Source organism: Pteropus medius, unplaced genomic scaffold (assembly GCF_902729225.1).
Source record: "Pteropus medius unplaced genomic scaffold, Ma_sr-lr_union100, whole genome shotgun sequence".
Classification (NCBI taxonomy): domain Eukaryota; kingdom Metazoa; phylum Chordata; class Mammalia; order Chiroptera; family Pteropodidae; genus Pteropus; species Pteropus medius.
In genome coordinates, this window is record NW_024349802.1 from 15,348,276 (window position 1) to 15,365,626 (window position 17,351).

The window sequence follows — 17,351 nt, forward strand, 5'->3', positions numbered from 1 at the left end:
CACTTCTAAAGTTGAGATGCTTTTTAGAGTTATTATCAAAAGAAATTTACTAGGCAGAGGAATGACTAGTGACAGATCAGAGGTTGTGTTTGAATTTGTTTAAATTCAAACTTAGATTTCATAGAAGAAATTTGCTCATTGATTGCCAGCTTGCCTGAGAGGATTGTTTGGCAGCACCATTTAAGGTAAATCTAAATTAAATGTGAATATCTCATTATTGGTTAAAATGTCTTCAGGAAAATCATGTAACTATCATGTACTATCATGTAACATCGAAATAAATTATTGTGTATACAGACTACCACACATTACAACTAAAGGCGGTAGAAGTTTTTAAATGTCTTGGAATAGTTTAAAGAGTTTTCTAAGTTCTAAGAGGCTGGTACAACAATGTGATTGAATTTTCTCTGCCTGACTTTAGAAAGAAGCTATTTACATAGGGGTGTAATGTACAGCATGCCAACTATAGTTAATAATACTGCATTGCATATTTGAGTAAATTTTAAAAGTGCTCATCAGGAGATAATAAAAATTATGTACCCTCCCCCCCAAAGAAGCTATTTAACTTGCAGGGGCAATGTATTTCAGCTAAGGAATATAGAAATGAAGAGGTTAACCAAGTAGAAAACCAAGATGAAGCCTTGTTTATTCTTTGATTTGCCTTGAAAGTATTTTATATTTAGATGGTTTCAAATTAAAGAGTTATAAAAATAAACAGTGAGGTATCTCCTTCTTATCTTGCCCTCCTCTGTGGAAGCAGCCAGTGTTAGCAGCTCTCGTGTGAGCTTTAGAAGATGTTCTGTACGCAAACAAGTAAATATGTTTATCTTCTTTCGCTGCCACTTTGCCCTTCTCTACTTCTTAAAAAAAGTACCAATGGAAGAATACGAGGCAGGCTGTGCAATACTCTGCTCTTTTTTTCACTTAACAATCTACTTTCATTCACTTTGAAATGTTACTCCAACTTCTAAATCATGTCAAAGTGATCACGATGACAAACGTGAGCTAGGGAAAGCTAAGCGTTGCTGTAATGCCTACAAGACCGCCCGCAGCCAAAAGCGATTCAGAAGAAACTCTGCTCTGTGAAACAGTCCCAAACATCGAGGGGACTAGAGAGGAAAGAGGTCTGTCGTTAAATGAGCAAAGGTAGGCAGTTATTAGTAAGTTGAACATCGTGTGCCTTTAATAGAATTTCTTTTTAAATTCCTTGAAATGTTACGTCCTTGGTGGGCACCTCCATCAATTGGAGGAAGGTGTCATTTTTATGAGTCTTCTGGTGCAGTATCAGTACTGTCTGTCTCTAGTGTACCGGCCCTGGAGTCCTTTGAGAAACTGGTAAATGTCATGGATTTGCATCCCAGAAAAAGTCCATGAGGGTACAGTAGATTTGACTTTGACTTTAGGGAGTTCTTGGACTTCTTGAAGCTGATTGGTGGCACTTTCCTAAAGCAAACAGTAAGTTCTGTTCTGCTGGGGAATGAAGGAAGTTTGTTTTCTGTTGGTCGATCTCTTGGGATTATTAGCACTAAGCCTATTATTTTTGTGATTTTGAACTGTCATAAATGAAAAAGCCGATTGCAACTTTCTGGGGGGGCATATATTAGAATGTGTAAGCTTCCAAATGATTTCCTTCTACCATTTCCTTCCAAAATAATGTGTTTGGCCACTTAGAAATGACATCAAAAAAAAAAAAAGAAAAAGAAAAAAAGAAATGCCACACAGTGATGTAGTTGCGAGAGCATGGACTTTATGTCAGAATGTCAGGGGGCAGGAGAGCAACATCCAAGCTCTGTTCTGCCACTTACCTACTACAGGATAGCCTACTCTTTCTTAGCCTCACGTTGTGCATCTGTAATGTGGGGTTAATAGGGCATCTCACGGCGTTACGTGAGCTAATGAATAAAAAGCTGTGCACATAGCGTCTGGCATGAATAATAGTTCAGTTAATATTATCTGTCAATTCTACCCTAATGACTGAGGTTCTCAATATTTTGGAATTGTATCACATGAATCTATATCAGATTTATCCTTATTTTATGTGATCGTATCACTTCGAAACTGAGAAGTTCCAGACCATGGATTGCCAAGTGGCAAAACTGTAGTTAGTAACATGTGTTTGGAGTGCTCTTGGTCCCTCGGAGAAACAGGTTTTATAGGGATACCAGAAATGTTAAATAAAGTCTATGGAACAGAATAATTATTGTAACAGTAGCCTCAACATCTCGTATTCATATGTACTGTTTTTCTCCCTGCTAAGAAGCACTTTATTACCATTACTGTTGAACAAATAGATGAAATGGGACACCATTCACAAAAGCAAGCTGAGAAACTTCCTCAACTTAAAACGTGTATTGTCCTTGAGCTGCTGTTATGATTCTTGAGAATTTAAAGGAGTCTTAGGAATATTTCCCAAAACTTAGTTCTGAAGAATCTATTTATATTTATGTAAGAATGATCGAAAATACCATGTTTTCCCAAATTGGACATTCTCCTTATCTTTTTACTTTCAAAGCTGAAACTCATCCTGCAGTCATTTATTTACTTATTGTTTTAAACTTAAACAGGGAGCAGCCTAGCAGGCCCTCCGAAAACTAAGCAGGCTTTTGCCAAGTGCAGGTTGTGTGTAGGTATGTATGTATGTATGTATGTATCTGTGTGTGTGTGTATCTCGTGTGTGTTATGTACTTCTGTGTGTATGTATCTCTCTGTATGTATGTATGCATGTGTGTGTGTGTTTCTGAATCTGTATTCTTTCCCAGTCATGACTGAGAAAAGTCACTAGAAATAAAGACACAAGAAGTTCATTCATCACTGGGATCTGCCTCTCTGCCTGACTACTGGCTCTCCAGGGAATCTTAACAAGGTGCTTCTGAGTCCCTGTTCTTCTCCCCAGGCCCCAACAATCTTGGGGACACTATAATTTGAGCCTGCTCTATCACCTATCCCTCCCCTCCTTCGCTCATCTTGGGCCCATCAGGGATGTGGGCAAAGGGAGCATGAAAAGGGGTGGATCGATAGCCTTGTGATCACATCGGTCTTCATACATGTTGAATATTATGTCAATTATTCATCACTCAGATATCACTGCAGGGAAAAACCACATTAAGAGAAGCCACGAAAACTCAAGGTTGTAAACTCCACCCCCGGCAGAGTCGCCAGCATCTCTGCATTCGGTGCCAGCTCCTCTGTGGGGGACTCCTTGGAATCAGGAGCCTCAGACCTTCTTTCAGAGACATTTTTTCTCCAGGCTCGCCCTTCCCTCCCCTCCTCCCTCCTCCCAACTCCCCGCCACTGCGCCCGGCAGAGAATCGGCCTCCTAGAGGTGAAGCAATGCTGATAAATCTGTAGACACAGTTCTCCTAAGTTCCCTCTAAATGATGACATTGCCTCCAGTTTGCTGAGTGAAAAATGTGCTTTTCTCTCAGTTGACGCAAGCATTTTTTCCGGCCCTTGATGATATCCAAAATGGGTGTCTGAGAAGATGGCAAACGCCACAAGGCAAATATAACTCAACCCAGCGCGCAGAGCGGCGGACGGGGAGAACGTGGGCGTGCCGGGACTCTGCCGCCAGGCGGTGACTCAGCCTTTCCAAACCTGCGTTTCCTCATTTTGCAAGTGTGGACATCACACCAATTTCAGTGGTGGATTTAAAGATTAAATTAGGTAACCTAACTCACAAAATCCTGAATCCCCCAATCTCATGCAGCTGCCATTTCTGTGTGCCACACTTGGTGGGAGAGCCGCCAAGCCATTCTTCAGAGCCTCTGAAGGCTCTTGGGCTGGAGCTTAAGAGTCTCTGGAGGGTTCTGCGCTGTGGCCGGCAGGTGTACGCTTCTTCTGGAGGCCTGTCCGGCAGGCGTGTGCTCCCTTCTAGCACCTTCTCCCCACCGTATGTGACTCCCTTATTTCATTCCCTCAAAGAAACACCAACACAGGGACCATCTATGCATCTTTTCACTCAGTACATACTCCTTGAGGTCCTACTATGTGCCGTGGAGGATCAGTTTTGAATAAGAAGAAAGGACCGTCTCTCGCGGTGCCTACATCCCAGCTGGAGTGACAGACCTCTCCGTACCCGGGACATGAAGATTCTCGAGCTGCGAACAGAAGGGGCTTTTTAGTAAACAGAATCCCATGGGACGCCGGGGGTAGGTACGGATAAGGAGGTACCCTGTCCACGTAGATAGGTGGGCGAATGTCAGTCCAGGGGACCTAAATGACTTGGGCTTCCTCCTGCAACCTTCTTTTCCGACCGCCCTACCCCGCGCCCATCCCCAGCCATGGGGCCTGGAGAACTATGTTCTCCGAATCAGCTGGACAGTGTGTGGTTGGGAGGTGGGGGAAATTGGGATGGAGTTGAAAATTTAAAACTATGAAAATGGGATAAATGGTGAAATTTCCTTCTTTAAAAATAATGAAAACTCAGAATAGGTAGAGAGGCAAACACACAAGCTCTTTAAAGGTAAAAACGACCACGCAGGTTGGGCGTCACTTTCTCACGGTCCAGGAAAGCTTCTGTGGCAGGTTTTGTCTGTCACACAGTGAATGCAGGAAAGAGGACGATGATCCCGGAAGTGGATTCCTGTTCATTCTCATGACCATGAAGAAAGCATGGCCTTCAACGGAGAAAAGTTTTTTTTTTTTCTTTTTCAGATGTCATGCTGGAACTCCTAACCATCTTACTGTTTTGAAACTCAGTAACTCCCTTCTCACTCCAGGGGTACATTAGGAGTCAACAAGTGGAGCGGGGGGTCACCCCAGTGCCCTTGCAGCCAGCGACCCATAAAGGAAGGTAGAGTGACCTGACATCTCTACAGCTCTAGAGGCACCATTTATTTTGTGCTTCATAAAATCGATGAAATATTTGAGCTTAGGGGCTCAACAATTTAAATCCAAAGGCTTTCTGGCTTGCCAGAAACCACACTTCAAAATTCATGGACCTCTGCTAGAATATTTCCCATATGGCATTGTAATGTTGTGTTACGCTTTCATGAATGATAATCTAGTGGGGGCGACTGCGTGACCCACAGTTGGTCCAGGTATCAGGAGAGGAGAGCGGGCAGCATACACGGCGCTGGAAGCTTGGAGGGAAGACCCAAGGCCTGGGTTTGACAGGGAGTGTTTCATGGAGGAGGAGAGGCATGCACTGAACAATTTTTGATGACCTTAAATAATTAAAAATATTGATACGCATGATAAACATTTAAATACTATAAATAAGTATTCAATAAAAAATAAATTTCTTTCCTCTCGTGGGCAGGGAGGAAACCCCTTCCCCCAGTTTTCTTTCCTAGAGGCGGCTAGTGTTTCATACGCCCTTCCAGAGGTATTCTATGCTAGTACAAGCATATAGGTGTAGGATTTCTGTTTTCTCTTTTTGGAACACAAATATAGTACATTTACTCTTCTTCATCTCCCCCTTCCACTTAATGTTTGAATTGGGCTCCATCCCACAGCCTTCTTGCCCTCCCCTCTGATTGTATTTCCACTGAGGCAGAGCGGCTCCACTCTATTTAAATCCCGCAGACTATCCATTGAGTGTTAAGTAAATAACCTTCTAGTGGCCTCTTGATGGACATTTAGGTTGTTTCCAGTTCTTAGTACTAAAAACAGCGTTGTTATAAATATTATGGAGCATATGGCTTTTGTACCTGTATGAGTATATCTGTATGAAATAGATCCATCAAAGTAAAATTTAGAGGCCAAAGAGAATGTAGGTTTTAGGTTTTGATGGAAATCAAATAATATGCTAGATTATGTTTCCTTCCCTGGGTCTACAATCATGACCCACGTTTGCACTGGGCTTTGTAGAGTGGATAAGATAATGAGGGATGGGAATGGATTTTCAAAGAGAGTAATTTGACTAGAGACTTAGATTTGGGAATGAATACAACGTGCTTGCAGATGACAGAGACCAGGCATGTTAATAACCACGATTTATTGAACTTCTACCACATTCTACGTTCTTTATGTACACTATCTCATTTAATCCTCAGAACACCTTTAGGAGTCAGGTTTCATTTTTATTGCCCTTTGAAAGAGCGGGGAAGCGAGTCTCAGAGAGGTTAAGAAATTTGCTCAAGGCCACACAGAGGCTGGAACTGTCTGACTCTAAAACCCAGGCTCTTAGGTGTAAAGTGATATTGCTTGATGTGTGTGAGTGTGTGTACATGCACATGTGTGTAAGCACCTGGGGGATTTTAAGAGCATATTAAATTGTTTCTAGAGTTTTAAAAGATATTGTGATCCTACCTAATGTACAGGGACTTTGGGGTGTTCTCACTTCCGCCCCACCTGACCAGGACCCACCTCAGCTGCACCCCTGCCCGCTGCTCTGGTCTTCTAGGGTCTGCTTGATGCTTCCTGTGGTTCACAGTTGACTCTGGCCTGTGGCCGACACCATGACCAATGAGAAAATCCTTTCACATGTCGAGTCGAAATCTGCTTTTGTTCAACTTTCACTAATTTAATATTAGTTCTGTCTCTGAGTCATACAGAATAAAGTTAGGTTCTTATTTGATCTCTCTATCCCCCTCTCTATCTCTGTCTCCTTTTCTCTCACTCTCTCTGGTGGGGTAGGGAGCAGTGAGGTAGACTGTAATTCAGTGTAAAAAGAGGGGATTTGCACAGGTTTTGATTTCAACAGTTTGTGCAGCTTCTGGTTTTTGGTCTGATCTATGAATCCCTGGTATGAACAGAGCTTTTCGTCAGCATCATTCTTCCCTAGGTCCAAAGTTTGACTTTACCTAACCTGACCATATACCCGATATCTCCTGGTAGATAAAACCTGGAATTTGTTTCCTGTAGGGGCTGGAGTATCATACTTTCAGAATTTTTTTTTTGAAATATGAGACCATGAAAGGCCCATCCCAGGGAAAGGGATGATTGTGGAGAGAGCGGGAAGGCTCAGAGGATGAGGCGCCAATGAACTCCCTGGCCCCAGAAGCCCTGGGGCTAGTCTGGTGCAAAGGTGATGCTGAACTCGGGCCTCACCTGGGCCAAAACCCTTGAGGGAAGAAGTGGCCCTTGTGGGGAGTTACCAGGAGTTGTGGCTCCAGGGGGCCTTAGGCCTACTCTGTCATGACCGTCCAGTATCTCATCCTCTCCTTAGAGATGCCAGTCATATCGGGTGACGGAACAACAAAGGATGGGGGGCACCTTCGAGTGGCACTCCAGGGCACTCTGAGAGTGAGTTCTGAGATACGGACTTGAACCGTCCATGGCCGGCAAAGCTTTTTAACTACAGGGAGACTTTGCTTCTGTTCCTGCTTACCTGAAATGCATCTGCTGTGGATTTCAGAGTGATTTTGAAAAATATTTTATTCCTTCCAAGTAGTCGTTGCTAACAGTTTCACAAAATGGATATCTGGATAGTCTAGCAGGATGGTTGAGGGTGAAGGCTCTGGATTCAGACTTGAATCATACTTCTATGTTGTGCCCTTGGGAAATGTACTTAATTTCTAAGCTTTAATTTTATTCTTGTTTTTAAAAAAAGTGGGGATAATACTATCTATACCATAGGGCTGTGGTGATGCTTAGTCTGATGGGATCTGACATGTACTGATGTTTATTGAGTACTTAATATTATTAGTGATATCTGGTCAACTATAACTCTCAGATAAATAGCATGTAATGTGTTTGCAGAGAGCTACTTTTACTAAAGTAATTAAAAATATTAAGTAATTGCTTTATTGTACTTTTATTTCATAGGCAGCATACAGGTAAAGCCAATAAAAGTTATCTTAGATTGCTGTGAATTCTAGAATAGTGGGGTTGGAAGGGATGTTTTATTTTAATTTTTTATTGCACTAGAGTCACCATTTCATAAATCTCTTCCCTACCTCGAGGCACCCAATGCTCTTGCGTTCATCTTTGTTCACGGTTTGGACATCAGGCAATCTGCCTGGAGCCAGTGGTTGTGGAGACCTAAAGTCAGAATCTGCCTACCCACAAGGTCCAGAAAGACAGATGACTTCAGTCACCTGAAAGTGTTATTAGAAACACCTGCACTAACCTACCGAGGGAACGAGAGAAAGGGAGAGGGCTGTGTGCCCTGAAGAGGGGGAGGACGCAGCTGAAATGAGGGGTTGTGATGAATTGGGTACCACTTACAAATAAAGTTCTGAGCCCCAGGCTCCTCTGGCCACTGGAGATCTAGTCCAGATGTACAATGGCTCACTTGTCCTCTTTAGTCGAAGTCCATTTGATGGGGTTTTATGAGACATAGCCATTCCCTGCCACTGTTTGGAGAAATGACATCATAATATCCAACCTTCTTTCTTGCTCCATTTCATGAGATATTTCCAGCAAAAATAGTTTTTATGTGGTCCAAAGCACTTGGCTACTGTTGGTTTCTACTAACCAACACAGGCTAGCCTCGCTGAGCAGGAGACCTTTGCTTTGGATTTTTCCAGAAAGAAACATGTATTTGAAAGGATTTCATGGTACTTTTTTTCTAAGCAAGAATGGCTGAGCCTTATTGTTCTGAGTGATCAAAAAATTGCTCACCTTGTTGAGGCCTGCCTTTCTGTTCTGTTCCTCTCCATGGGCGCGGGCTTTGGAATGACACATATTTAGATGAATGCCCTGCCTTCCCATCCTCCCAACTGCATCTCGGGCAAGTTAAGGAAACTCTCTGAATTTTCTCCCCCATATGTGAAATGGGGAGAATGATGGCTCTCCTAAGTACTTAAAAGATTTAGCAGGCCTGGTAGATTATTTATTAATTTTAATAAATGATATTTATTATAATTCTCAGTCTTTTCTGCCCCACCGTCCTCCTTGCCCCTAGCTGGTCTGTTTCCCTCATCATATATAATTTCTTTCTTTGCATGTATCACTCTCTGAAATGATCAGGTGTATTGATTTATTTAGTTGTTGGTTGTGTCTCCTCTTGCCGTGGTGTGAGCTCTATACAGCAAGCCTGTGTACACTCTGAGAGCACATAGTAGGCTCTCCATATGTATTTATCAACTAACTCTCATCTATTTCAGCCATTTCTCTTCTCTGCCTTCTCTGTGATTTGTATATAAAGAACCATTTTGTTTCAGAATTAAGGCTCTAGTTAAGTCTGAGAATGAAAAGGTGATCATTGCTTTGGATTAGTTTGAGTCCTGGGTTAGGAGAACTTATGAGGAAATTAGAATGAGGATACTAGGGCTTTTTTCCCCTCAGAGACCAGTGTGAATATCTCCATTAGGAGTCTAGTTTCAAGGCCCATAAAATCACCTGAGCAAACTTCTGCAAAAAACTACACTCATGAGGGGTAAGGAATGTTTTTAGGACTCTAAGGCCATGAATGTCATCGGGCCTCAGGAGTGAGCTGGAACCAGGGACCCCTTCACAAACATCTGCCCCTGCCTTTTATCTCTGCAGATCTACTTTTGCCTCTGAAATCCAGTGTTTCTCAAACTCTCTGTGCTAAATCACGGTAAAAGATCTTTATAGCAAAATGAAAGAAACCCTAATTTGTATTGTTAGATTCCGCAGTCATAGAATCACTCTGTCAAAGTGCTCTAAGGGTTCCTAAGGGTTGACTTTCAATTTCCGGGACTGGCAACATAGCTTGTGGGCAGGTGTGGCCGTAGTCCACAGAGCAACAGTAGAACACGGCCCCTCTGCTCTCAGGGTTGCTCCCTTCTGCAAGAAACCAGACCAAACTAAATTGGTCTCTGAGCATCCCTGTGTGGGTCAGGCTTTGCGAAGGGTCTTGCACTCCTCTCTGGTCTGTGCAGCTATGACCACTAGGTGGGGCAGAGAGTGAAAACATGGCCAGGGGTGAGAACACAGTTAATGTGTGAGCCTTAGCCGAGCAGCAAGCACCCTAGAATGTGTCCACAAGGGAGGTTTCCAGCCTTACTGATTTCTATTTATCTTGAAATCATAAGCTCGTTTCATAATTCTTCTTAGCAGGATATTTGGGAGTTCCCATTATGTTTTCACTTCCTGCCAGCTTATTCCTGTTTCTGTGCCCTGGTATTTTTTGAGTGTATGACTTCCCATATTTTTGGCGCTAACTCTTAAAACCATGTGCTTCCCAAACACGTGTTTAGTGGATTAATTTCCATTTCATACAAAGGAATGGAAATGTCCACTTGGGATTTGGTCAGGCTAAGGCCCCGATCTTCCCAGGATGGTGACAATTTCAAGGACCGTTGGCATCTAGGGGAGATGCCTAGAGTAAGTCCTAAGTGCATTTGTCTTCCTTGTTTTGCCCAGGAACATGGTAGAGCACACTTCCCTGAGTAGAGGCCTTGGTTATAAATGATGCTCCTCTTTCTCATCTTCCTCCCTTGAAACAGGCTCACTTAGTAGATACTGCTAAGAACTGGAACCAGAATCGGTACATACAAAAAAAAAGACTTTGGTTTAAGATAGATGTCCCCAACTGATACTGTTCCATGGGCTGTTAGGAACCGGGCCACACAGCAGGAGGTGTGCGCTGGGCAAATGAATGAAGCTTCCTCTGTGTTTGCAGCCGCTCCCCAGCACTAGCATCACCGCCTCAGCTCCACCTCAGATCATCAGGCATTAGATTCTCATAAGAGCATCAACCCTGGTGCCAAAAAGGTTGGTGACTGCTGGTAAGAGACTTAGGCCAATTTAAGTTCCAGTTTTTAAATTATCAAAAGCTACTATGATATGGTTGTTCCATGGATGAGAAGTGAAGTATTATAGATGAGCGGTTAAGAGTATGGACTTTAAGTGAAGCAGCTGGGCTTGAGTCTCATCTGTCTATCTGTGTTTCCTTAGGCAAGACATTTAATTTTTCTGAGCATCAGTTTCCTCATGTTTGAAATGGGCATAATCTCTTCTGAGGATTGCTGGTCACTCATTTGACAGCTATTTTGTTGAGAGTCCACTAATGGCTAGACAATGGGCTAACACCGAGGACATTATAGGAGTGAACAAGAGAGAAATAGTCTTTACTTCTTATGGGGCATTAGAGGAGAGCGTTTGCTTGCAAACCGTCTAGCACAGTGCCTGGAATGTAGTCGGTGCTCAAATGATAAGTATGAATAATGATAATAACAACGACGGTTATAAATAGAAGTACTGTGGTCAAGCACAAATCAAAGTTTCAAAGCCTGTATATTAAGCCTTCCAGAAATCCTAATTCTCATTTAATTTCTAAATAATATTTATTACGTAGAGTTTGTAATGCTCCGAAGCCAGGATTGTCCACATGTTGTTGGAATTCTGCTTAGGGATTTTATTGCTCCTGTCCTTAGTTTTTCTGTATGATGATAAGACATGTAATCAATGTGTCATTTACTTCTTCCAGAAGCTCCCAACTTTATCTTAGAGTAGGGAAAAAAAAAAAGCCTCCACTAGGAGATCATAGGACAGAATCCATCCATTATTTTGTTCATCCATTTGCACATTCTGTGCATCGGGTATTGTGCTAGGAGGGGTGACAGGGGAAAATACACAGACCTTGCCCTTAAGGAGCCTGTCCTTTATTCGTGGAGACAGTTATGTTAACAGCTGGCTACATGACAACAATTTCAGATGGAGACTTAAGGGAGTTACCGGGACAGGCTTGAAGGAGGGAAGTGACTAATTCAGCCTGAGATGAGTTAGTGAAGACTTGTAGCATTTCAAGTGAGACTGGAAGGACATTCCCATTGATGCTGCTGGTTGCCTTTCTAAAAGTCACTCCCTGCATCTTCCTTGCTGGAAGAACCCTGACACATTTTGGGAATCCATCCTTCCCTCAGTGTGACTCACAAATTGATCCTGATTGTCCTAAACCGTAGCGTGGCTACCGGGCCCAAGTCGGTATAACACCTTGCTTTTGTAAATAAAGTTTATTGGAAGAAATCGCTCATGGGTTTATGTATGTCTGTAGTTACTTTTGTACTACAAGGCAGAGGTGAGTGATTGTGACAGAGCCCACGTAGCTCATAACACCTAAAATATTTATTATCTGGCTCTTTACAGAAAAAAATTTGTTGACGGCCGGTCTCAGTCATCATGGTAATTTCAATCCTCTTTCCAGTGCCTGGTTTACGGATGCAACAGTGACACAGTTTTTGCCGTAGAGACGGTCTAAGAAACCTGCTGGAGGTTTCCTTGTTGATCAAAAGAGGCTCTCGAGAAGACTCTCCATTTCTCCTGCTTCGTGTGTTTTTTGCCTGAATGTGATATCCTAAACTGTTGAAACCACTTTGTGACCTGAGGAGAATTAGCCCTGAGAACAAGAGAATGTACTGAGGGTGTCAAACTGGTACGCTGAAAAGCACTTTTGTCTTTGATGGTGTCTTTGAGCTGCCAAATTAACCATCTCTGGAGCCAACTTATCCCCAGATTTTTTGATGATATGTGGTATAAGCTTTCTGTATTATTTAAGCCGGTCGAGTCAGAGTTTTCTTACTTGTAAGTGGGAGCACTAGGAAAATAACTATAGACATGATATAAAGAATGAATTAGAGTTTTAAGTAAAAAAAAAAAAAAGTTGTTACCTCATGTAACTGAATAGCCTGGGCTACAGGCTTTTGGCCATTTGGATGTAGGTCTCAAATGATACAAAACTGTTTTTCTCTCTTGGCATCATTGACAAAGCAGAGGTTACTGAAGATAGGTTTCTGTATACTTGACTGAGAACCATGGCCTAAAGCAAGACCTCTCTGCCATTAACCAAAGCGTGGTCCCTAAAACAACAGCACCAGTGTCACCTGGGCACAACTTAGAGATACAGATTCTTTGGTCCCACCTCAGACCTACTGAATCAGAACCTCATGATGGGCCCAGCATTATGTAGCCCTTCAGGTGATTCTGATGCACAGTCAAGTTTGCAAAACCACTGCTCTAGACAGCTCATAGGCAGCTGTAGAATTATTAGGGGATTCTTTCTTAACAGATGGTATCTCCACTTATTGGAGAAGAAGGAAGGCATCAGAGTTGTTTTTCAAGGATGTAGCACCAGAATTCCCATCATGTAAGTTAAGAATTTGGGAGTATGGAATACTGCTAGTAATAAGCTAATTAAATTTTAAAGAAAGACAGTACCCAGTTTCTTGACTCATTTGCATTCTGAACTCAGAAGGCCCTCTTTCTTCGATTGTAAAACAAATCAAGTTAATTATGCTATTGTTTTTTCCACTGTAGACTAAGGACCTTACATTCATCAGTGACACAGCACAGTTTAAAGTCTATTAATTTTATCGCTTCCTGTCTTAGAGGAGAAACTCGTTCTTCAGCGGCCTTTGATGACTTCACTCATGCAAACAGCATTTACTGAACCTTCTAAGAGAAAAGGTACTTGGTAAAGAAAAAAGGAATGTGGGAGAATTCCAAGTTTTTCTGCAGGCAGTTTAAAGAATATGGGTTTGAAATAGAATAAAGACTCACAAATGAGAAGTTAGTTAGAAATGGAAACCACGCATCTAAAATTTTATAGCTCTTTTGGCAAATTTCTTTCTCTGTCACAAGTATATACATAGAGAACATTTACAAGGCTTGTGAATAGTACTAGGGACCAGCCCCTAAAATTCATGACCTAAAAGCAGGGATAAAGAGGTTTCATTTCACGTACTGACTTTGATTGACTGATAGAAACTGCTTGGGTCCTGTGTGTGCTGGGGGGTGAATATGTCTGTCTTGATCAGCCCAGGTTGCCATAACAAAATACTATGGACCAGGTGGCTAAAACAATAGGAATTTATTTCTCAAGGCGATGGAGACTGGAAGTCCAAGATCAGGGTGCCAGCAGGGTCAGTGCCTGGTGAGAGCTCTCTTGGCCACCTTCTCACTGTGTCCTCACACAGGCCTTTTCTTGGTGTGTGTAGGTAGAGCTAGAAAGAGGAAGAAAGCTCTTTGATGCCTCTCCTTATAAAGACACCAATCCCAGCAGGAGGTGCTGCCACACTCATGGCCTCAGCTAAACCCATTTACCTCCTAAAGGCTCCATCTCCAAATACCATCACCCTGGAGGGTAGAGCTTCAACATATGAATTTGGGAACAGGGGACACAATTCTATTCATAGTAATACCTGGGCTTAGTGAGAGAAAATGCTTGCATTTGATTGGTCATGTCTGTGATGGGTGAAGAAATGGGGTGTTAGTACCCTGATTTCATTTTTTAGTCAGATGAAATAATTTCACTTATAAGAGAAAACCAGCTCGAAGTGTTTGAAGCATAAAAGGAAAGTAGATACCTCATGTAACTGAATAGCCTCGGCTAAGGGCTTATGGCCCATTTGGATCTTGGACTCAAATGATACAAAACCAGGTTTCTTTCTCAGCACCATTGACGACGATGATGATGATGATGGTGACAGCAGCTAGCACGCACAGCACTTCAGTGTGCCAGGCACCGTTTGAAGCACTTTACATTTCCTAATTCATTTAATCCTCATAATGAACCTATGAAGTAGGTGGTATTAATTTCATTTGCAAATGAGGAGAACGAGGCATAGAGAGATTAAGTAACTTGTTCAGGACCGTGCAGATCATAGAGTCAGGACTCAATCTGCGAGATGTTTCTAGAGCCCACGCTCTAAACCGAAAATTAGCAAACTGTGGCCTGTGTGCCAAAACCTGACTCCATCCATTTTCATGATTAAGGGTTTATTGGAACATTATTTCACTTATTTGTATATTATCAATCGATGTTTTCACACTACAACAACGAGTTGAGACAGCAGAGACTGTACAGCCTGCAAAGCCTTAAATATTTATAATCTGGCCCTTTATGGGGAGAGTTGACTGACTCCTGCTCTAAACCAGTCTGCTCTATTGGATTCTATCATTCTCAGGCTTCGCATGGTGGCAAGGTGGCTGGAGCTCCTTTTTTGTTCATATTCATCAACCAAGAGCATATCCAGTTCTCTCACTGCTTAAAGCCCTAGAACTGAGTCTTGCTGGCACTGATTGGCCTGATTTAGGCCATCTATAAGCTGTATTCAGGTCCCTATGGAGAGAACTAGGAGTGAAGTCAGTTTCATTCAAGGTGCATGATCAGGTTTTGGGAGAGAGTGGTCTATGCTCAGAAAGAGTTAGGAATTTTATTATAAGAAAGAAGGCAGGATTCTGTAGGGAAAACAAATGTTGGCTTCACAAATAATGCCCTGTTTAGTGCATTTGCCTATAGAATGAGGTAAATGGAAATATTGGATGGAACTATTTCAATAATATACCCAGATATCTGGGAAGGTGATTGCCCTTGATTGCTTGATTGAATGCTTATTCCCCACTAGAAGCTGGGTACTAATTAGTGGTTATTCTTTCTGGGAACTATTAAGAAAAAGACCACCAAATATGGAAAAATGAGGAAAAATTCTGAAAAGGAGAGAATTTGAATCTACACCCAACCCCTATGGTGAGTACTGGCTCTCCTTTAAAAGACTGTAGCTGCTGCAACCCCTAACTTTCCTTTATTCTGTTATGTATTTCATACTTCCTTGCCTTGTCCAGCAGCAAATACAGACTTAACTCGATATTTTCTTGACGATTCGCCATCACCATCATAAACACACTGTCCCGTGTTGTGATTCAGTGATGCCCTCCTGGGCTCCTACATGCAGTCGGGGCTGTTTTCTCCTGCATAAAATACCCTCATGTCATCAAGGTGTTTGAGTCCTTTTCTTAGCCGTTTAAAATCTTCTAGAATGTGAAATATAACACTCAGAAAACTGAATAGACCAAACGTAGGACTTAGTGAACTATTATAAAGGGTAACTCTTTAAAATGATAAATCGATTTTGTGCTAGCTTCCCTGAAGTCCTCGGAATACCCGCTTCTACTCACACACATCCTTATTTCTCCTAAACATAACCATTGTTCTTAATTTTACGGTAACCACTTCCTCGTTTTGCTTTATAATTTTACCTAAGCGTGCATCCTAAACATTATAGTTCAGTTCTGCCTGTCTGTGAATTTCACGTCATCGTCATTATGAAACAGGTATTCTTTTGTTTGGTTTCTTTTACTCAGCCTCGTATTTGTAAAATTCATCCATGTTGTTGTCCAAAGTTGTAGCTCATTCCTTTTTGTTAGTAGTAGTTTATTTTGTGAAAGGAACTTCTTTTTTGGCTGTTCTCTTGGTGGTCATTTGTGTTATTTTTTAATTTTGGTATTTATGAACAGTGTTGCCATGAACGCATTTCTTGGTGTACACGTGCACAAATTTGTTGGGTATACACTTAGAAGTGGAGTCTGTTGCTGGGTCATAGGGTGTGAATATCTCCAACGTTAGTAGATGGTGCTACATCATTTTTTAAAATGATGGGTTTATAATCTTGCTAGCAGTGTATGAGAGTTCTAGTTGTGCCATATCTTTGCCAACACTTGTTAGTGTTGTTCCTTCTAATTTTATTCATTTTGTGGCTGTATAATACTATTTACTTTTCCCTGATGGCTAAGTAGAGCACATTTCTTATGTTCACTGATTTTTCTGGAAATCTTTTGTGAGTTGCCTTAAGTACATTACCCACTTTTCTACTGGTTTTCTACTTTTTTCTTTTAACTTAGATTTATAGAAACTGTATTTTTCAATGAGGGAACTCTTCTTCATTATCTCTATGATCTCTTTTGTCCTTGGTTCTTCTCATGATGCCAGTGCTTCCTTATCTATTGCTTTGAGTGCTCTGCCCACATCATCTAGTCCTTACCATGTTGCTCCCTAGGTCCCTCTCCTTAGCTAACATAGCTAACACTCTTTATTCGCCCTGTGTACTCTCCACAAAAGCCATGACACATTGATGACTAACTCTCCATTATATCCAGTGACATCTTGGTCATAGATCTTTTTATCTCAATGCCCGCCAGGGATCTCTCTCCACCTGGTTGCCTTACGGGACCGTCAAACTCAATATGTCTAAGTTAGACACCGTATCTTTCTCTTTTCCTCCCCTAAACCCTACTAATTCCTTTAGTTTTCATCTCTGTTCATGCCATTGTTTATTATCTTAGCTGTCCACCAAGGCATCTTCATTAACTTTTCTTTCCGCTCTCATCAAGTCGTTCTCTAAGTTATCTGCTCTTACCTTTCAGGTTTTCCCTCATCCACAGTCCAGGCCTTCGTCATCTCTTTCCTGGACCACTTGAACAGCTCCCAGCTCTCAATCTTGTCCACTTCAAATGTATCATTTACACTGCCAAAAGAGTCTTTGAAAATGTAATTCTAACTATGTCAATTCTCTCCTTAAAATCTTCCAGTGGTACTCTACGGATTGCTGAGTGATGACTGAGCTTTCTAAATGGCTCTCTGTAGTCTGGGCCTGTCCTTCACCAGCACTTGAGCCGGTCCTAGCTAAGAGTCTTTTCTTTTAGCAAAATTAAACTGCTGGTAGTCATCAGACCTAGGTGGGGCTTCTCAGCCATGTGCATTTTCTCATGTTCAAGCTCAC